The sequence below is a fragment of the Orbicella franksi genome, chromosome 10 (genome assembly GCF_964199315.1).
Source record: "Orbicella franksi chromosome 10, jaOrbFran1.1, whole genome shotgun sequence".
In the NCBI taxonomy this organism is placed as follows: Eukaryota; Metazoa; Cnidaria; class Anthozoa; order Scleractinia; family Merulinidae; genus Orbicella; species Orbicella franksi.
In genome coordinates this window covers 27128013-27135359 of record NC_138154.1, presented here as the reverse complement: position 1 = coordinate 27135359, position 7347 = coordinate 27128013, and positions in this window count along the sequence as shown.

Below are 7347 nucleotides of genomic sequence, written 5' to 3'. Positions count from 1 at the left end.
CCGGGTATCTAGTTTTCTGGAAACACTTCCCGGCTACCGGGTATCTAGAGACAATGTAAAGTTTTTATTGTATTCAATACGCTAACTTGCGGTACGAATGCCGAGTAAATGGACTAAATTGCTCTTAGAGCGTCTAGTTTATGATATTTTATGACGTCAACACGAGCACTAAAAGCAAAACTGACAGTGAATTTTCTCACTTTTAATTTCCTTCGAAGAATTCCGTAAAATTTGGCAGACGAGCAATGAATACTTCACTTTTGCTGGAGCTCGTTTTTTAGGGTAATCTATACCTGACCACTTTTTTCGCGCGCTAAAAGACAAAAATTTGTAAAAATCTTAAAAAACTGCCTTTACAAACCCTACTTTAAGTTTTCGAGTTTAAGATTTGTATCCCGCTGGGTTTAATGTACTATAAGAAACTTGGAAGATTTCACCAACGGAAATTCAAGAAGATCGCATATAAAGCTATAAAAACGGTAAAACACGGTATAATTCAAGGAGCCAAGATTTTAACAGAGATGATAGTAATATATCATCAGTGCTTATTACATTTAATAAGTTTTAGGGGACTGAGTGATAAAACGATTGCAAAAACAGCTTATAAAACTTAACACTAACTCGCGGAACGCGATAAATCAATAAATCAATTGAGCCACCTTGCATAACATCGTACTTAACATTTTCAAATATAAGGGTCACTGTACAAGAAGTTAAGCCGCCTCAACAAATGAAAGTTAAAAAGATAAATATTTAGTTGGAATTAAAGTATTCACTGTCGACCATTTTCAAAGAAATCAGTAAGAGAATAATTTTAAATATCTGGATCAATGTTAATGAGACACTTTGAAACTATTCATCGTCAAAGTTGTCTAAGAACTTCTATTCCGCTTTTAGGATTTTTGATAATTCTTTGACAATTCTTAAACAATTTTTAGACAATTCTGAGACAATTCTTAGACCATTCTTAGATATTTCTTAGACATTACCTTGGCAATTCTTTTAAAATTTTAGACAATTTTTATGTAATTCTTGGACGATTTTTTGACCAACTAACAATTCTTTGGCAATTCTTAGACAATTCTTAGACGATTCTTAGACATTTCTTAGACATTTCTTAGACATTTCAATGACAATTCTTAATTTCGAAATTCTTTGATAATTCTTTCACAAATCCTTGAAATTTCTTTCAAACTTCTTTGACAATTCCTCGAGAATTTCTTGACAATTCTCAGACATTTCTTTGACAATTCCTAAACAATTCTTTAACAATTTGTGGACAATTCGGAGACAATTTTTAAACAACTCTTTGAGAATTCTTTGAGAATTCCTTGACAATTCCTTGATAATTTCTTGACAATTGGACAATTCTCTGACAAGTCTTGGACATTTCTTAAACATTTCTTTGACAGTTACTAGACAATTCTTTGAATTTTGTTTTGACAATTCCTTGACATTTCGTAAACAATTCTTTGACAATATGTTTACGCAATTTTTTTGAGCAATCTTTGACAATTCTTTGACAATGTTTAGAAAATTCTTAGACAATTCTTAAACAATTCTCAATCAATTCTCAGACAATTCTCAGAATATTCTTAGACAATTTTTAGACAGTTCTGTGACAATTCTATGACAACTCTATGGCAATTCTATGACAATTCCTTGATAATTCTTTCACATACATACATACATACATAAACTTTATTCTCGAAATTTACAGAGTAGCACCCAGATACGAATATCGTCGAGCTAACTACATAACTAATCACAATAAACAAGTTACTTCAATATAATAAGCAAAATAACTATCTACCTAAACAACTAAATATTCTAAGTAATCTTAAATCTAGATTTAAAATAGCACGCATGTTTTCCTGTCAAAATTGGTGGTAGATATCAGTCGACGAAACAAATTATCAATTCTTTGACAGTTCTTTGAAACTTCTTTGATAAATGCTTGACAATTCCTTAACAATTTCTTGACAATTTCTTAAGAATTCCTCTAAAATTCTTAACAATTTTCCGACAGTTCTAGTTTTGACGATTCTTTGAGAGTTCTTAGAGAATTCTTTGAAAATTCTTTGATAATTCTTTGATAATTCCTTGACAATTCCTCCACAATTCCATGAAAATTATTTGACAATTTCTTGACCCTTCCTTGACAATTCTTTGACAATTCCTTGACAATTCTTAGACAATTTCTAGACAATTCTTAGACAATTTTTGGACAATTCTAAGAAAATTCTTAGAAAGTTCTTTGAAAAACTGACAATTATTTAAGAATTTTTTGAAAATTATTTGACAATTCCTTGATAATTCCTTGATAATTCCTTGACAATTCCTTGACAATTCCTTGACAATTCCTTGATAATTCCTTGACAATTCCTTGACAATTCTTTGACAATACTTTGAAAATTTTTTTTACTTTTCTTGGCAATCCTATGAATATTCTTTGGCAATTTTTTTAACATTTATTTGAAAATTGGCCCATCAAAGCAATATCTCTTTGGGTATTATTTCTTTAACTGACCATATTCTTAGAAATTTAGTTAAGATACATCATGTATACCAAATGGTTTTTCTAGTTTACAACGTGTAAGAATAAAATAACCTGGTGAAAAATTTTTTTTAAATGATACCAGTTGTGATTATCCTGGCTCTAAACTACACTTTGGTCAAAGAATACAAGTTTTCGTTAAGTGTAGATATTTTACTCATTTTAGTTTGAATTTGCATCATTTTTCTAGCCATTTTTATCAATGCCCTAAGTAATCTATTGATTACATATTAGTATTTAATATTTAGTTTGTTTCGGGATCTCTAAATCATTTGACGCTGAAATGTTATTCCGTTAATTCAATAAAACAAAGTTTTTTAGGTTAATTCTAATAATTTGACGATACATCAACCTCGTATAGTTAATGAAATTCTTTGTGTATGTGACTCTCGATAATGAATACATTTTGACATGAGCATTTCCATTTTTATTACTTCTTTGAGACAAACCATTAAGTGGTAAATGGCAAAAAGGACAAAATCAATTAGTAGAATTCCATTGGGCACTAATGCAAATTGTGCACTCTGTCAGATTTAACTGTTGCAACAATCAGCCATTGGAGGTCGTCTACAAAATGACGAGGTTTTTCTTGTTTTCCACGTCTCAGGTAAAACCAAAACCAAGGACATTCACTGTTACTCAAGCAAGTTTGATTCTGATTTGTTCATCAATACACGACATGAATGCAAAATAACAAGTAGACAGTTCACTTCAACGGCCTAAATCAACAGCTAGATTGTAGAATACCGGGCCGCCCATTTTTATCTCACTGAATTGGAATGGTTCCTTTTGTTTCTAATTGCTTCGTTCTTAGAAGCGTTGAGGGATATGTTAAAAGTGGCAGTCACGGCTCTAAATCAACTTTTGGTTCGAGGCTCGACAAGTATCAATTCTCCTTACTAACAGTCTTACATTTTGCAAAAGACAGTTCTGAGAATTCGAATTTGGTAGCACACCATCTTTCATCCTCTGGTTAATGGTTTTCTTTCCAAGTAGGTGACGAAATTTTGTACCGTGGATAAATAAAGATTATCCATTTATCTTAACAGTGCACTGTGATGGCAAAGAGACATCAGGCTGAAACAGTTTCACAGTACATGACAATAGAAATAAGGTAACTACCATTCACTTATCTGAAATATTAAGATGTTAAAAATGGCTTCCTGAGACGTCACGCTCTACACCTCAATCCAAAAACTGATGGTTGCGCCCATGCACTCAGGGCTAGTCTGTAAACTTTGATACAGTAAATCAGTCCCACCACGGTTCAACCTGGAAAATAGGAAAACACCACTGAAACAAAATAAATCCTCACTCACGCTTAGTGTACTTCTCAAAACAGAAGTACTTCCAAGTACTCCCTAGAAAACACAACACTCCCTAGAAAATACAACAGCGCGCGACTGAAGAGCTTTTGCAAAGTCTTCAAAGTGCTTTCGAATAAAAACTCACCTTTATGGATTGGAGATGTCATTCACAAAACAGACCCGCCCACATAGTTGAGCTCCACTGTGGCTGCACAGTATCTCAAAGGATGTATGCTGCAAGAAACACAGTGAAAGAAAACATGTTACCATTGTTTCTTTCAACGGTAAAGCAATTTTCAAACCAAAATTTGGAATGAAAATATCCTGATATTCCCTCTTGGTATAAAACCAGGGGCGCGTTTCTCGAAGGTCCCGAAAAGTTTTCGCACCTGGAAAGCCGTAGCAAAATCTCCAACCTTATGATTACAGAGCCGTTTTATTCACAGTTTCTTAAAATGAACAGAGGTTCCCTTCATACAAGAAGTTTTAGCCGGATACGCCTCTCTGTCTTTAAGGGCCCTTTAACCGATCTTTTCGAGCCGTTGCTAGGGAAAATTTAATCATATAACCTCATCATTTTTAGTTAGTTCAGAGTTATTTCATGTGTTTTAGCTTTTTCATGATCAGTAACACTAGTGATGACGTCATCAGGCCACGCCCATGGTCATGTGACTGATACAGAAAAATGAAAAAGCTCCCAGACAAATTACTTTCTCGGGATTTTTTTCATTGATTTAATATCTTAATTTAAATCCTCATTACGCTATGCATCGATTTTGTTCATTTCTAAAAGGTCAGATTTTGAGAGCATTTCAAAATATTGAAAAATTCATAATTTTCTGAAAAGAGCATGATTTCGAAAAAGAAATGCATAGCTATGTTGCCAACGTTGGCTTTAATCGAAATTCATCGAAAAAGGCTGGATTTAATGAAAAACCGCGTTTCCTTTAGCATTTAAAGGAACCGGAAGTGCGCCCAATGTATTGGAAGTTACCCTATCAGCGCGTGCGCAATTTACACTACCAGCGCACTTCGGTAAGATTAAACACAGCCACACGGAGTTAGTTTTTCTCTTTCTGTTGCTCTTGTTTTTCTGTCTTTCTCTTATTTCGTCTTTGCTTGTACTTTTTTTACTTTGCATTTTGCGAAACACAAAGAAAAACATCTAAAATGTTAGAGAATTTGCAAGCTTTTAAGTTGTTTTTATTTTCCGCACTCAGGCTGACGTAAGTGACCGGAAGTGAAATTTCACCTCCTTAGCAACGCGCACGAGCGCGCGCATGAATCGGTTAATGGGCCCTTAAAGATCGACTAACTAAAACTGGCTCTGAGGGCCCGAAGATTTTCCAGGGCTTTCGAGAAACGGACCCCAGGAGCGGTTCAGACTGTGTTCCGATACCACGAAATTGTGGTTATCAACTCGACAGGGGTTTAAAAATCTAAAAAGCAACACAATTAACTTATCTGAATTCTGATATTGAAGTAGTGGCTTGTATCACTAAGAAGTTGGCCTTCAGGAGTAGCTTGCCAGTTTTGATTTACGGCAACTGGCTCAAGGAGACTGCTCCAACGCAATTTCTTTGGACTCGTCTCTGCTACGCTGTCCCGTCTGGTTGTGAAAAGAAAAACAATAATTTAAGCTATTTGTATTTAAAGACGTGCGAAACACTGATGTAGCCATTAATTTGACTTTTTCACTGTTATTATTGATCATCTGTGCAGGCAACGATCTGTACAAAACATGCTGCCTATGGTTATGATCGAGCTTGAGCTTGCCCACCATTTTTCAGTTTTTGTATAATATAATGGATCTTGCATAATCAAGTTTAAAACGGCATAAAAGAGATGATTTGCCATCATGCGGACACAAATACTGTATTTGGTGAATCAAAATTTCACCTGAATCAAAATTTCGGATTAAAGCGGGAACAAGCTAAAGCCTAGCAAAGCCTGGGGCGTGACTTCGAAGTCGGACTGTGAAATCTCGCTTGGGTTATAGCAAATACCTGAACTACACTCCTCCTTGAAATCTGCATGGTTTGAAGCACATTTTCAAGTCGTTACTGTCGAGAAGGACGGCTGAAGTGACAGCGCGGCTTATTCAAAACCTGCCAGGGCAAGACTGGTACGAATAGCTGTACAAAAGAAGCACGAAAAAAAAAGATACACAACCTTAAAACTGCAATACTTACTCAATTTTAAACGATTGCAAATAGGCCGAATTAAAAAACTGGAAAGAGTTTGAAAATGAGGATGAAAGGTAAATTTAACTGACTGGTCTGCGCTTAGCCGAAAAACAAGCAGAGTCATGCTATTACCTTGGAGTAAAAATTGTTTGCGAACCCTGTATACTCAAACAACATGCGACACGACGATTCCCGCGGAGCGACCGAAGGACAACTCGCACTGAACTTCACGGCGTGGTCACAAGTCCGTTTACTGGCCAAAATTGGACGAAGGAAGGCCTATTATATGAAGGGGTAGGACAAAGACAAAAGACCCCAAACATACACAACTGAACATAAACATTACATGGGCTAGATGAGATAACAGACTGCTCGATGATTTCGGATGAGCAAGTAGATAATCTCGTACAACGTTTTATGAGTGATCATGGGACTTTGTTCGGGTATTCCTTGGTGACCGGACATCTTCGATCATTATAGGTCTCAGAGTTCAACGGGAAGGAATCAGGGAGAGTATTGATCGCGTTGACCCTGGAAACTCTAGAATCCGCTAGGCTGTCGTAATTTCTAGGAGAGCGTATTCTGTGGCTGCTCCAAATAGCTTGTGGCATATTGACGGACACCATAGCCTGGTTACTGTCATGCACGGGGGTATTGATGATTTTCCTTTAATCTTTAATCTTTAAAAAGGTACTCCTAAAACAATGTAAAAAAAACTATGCTAGCGTTATTGTTGTTTTTTTTTTGTTTAAATGTTCTACTTATAACAGAACTGTACCATTGTCCTAGATTTGCACCCCTCAGCGACGCAAAGGTTTTAGTGGCCATCAAGGGTGCGAAGTGATCATAGGGGTGAAAATGTGAGGGTGTCTTACGACAGCCCAGCTGATTCTAGAGTCTCCAGGGTCAACGTGGCCAATACTCTCCCTCTCTCATCCCGTTGACTGATCACTCATCATGAAACGTTCTACGAGATTGTCTAGTTGCTCATCCGAAATCAACGAGAAGCCCATACGCCACAATACGACGTTTCAAGAAGCATTTGAACTATTTTTGTCCACGTGAAACCCGACAATCTTTGTTGCAGAAGGAAAAATAAAAATTAGAAATAAATTATTTAGAGAGGAAGAGCGGGTTTTCATTCAGACCCTCTATCCTGGTCGAATTGGTATTTGGAGATGCTGTTTTTTTGTGGGGGGAGGAAAACTGGAGAACCCTGAGGAAAACCCTCGGAACACGGCGAGAACCAACAACAAACTCATCCCCGGGTCAAACTGGTGGTAGACGAGGGCTCTCA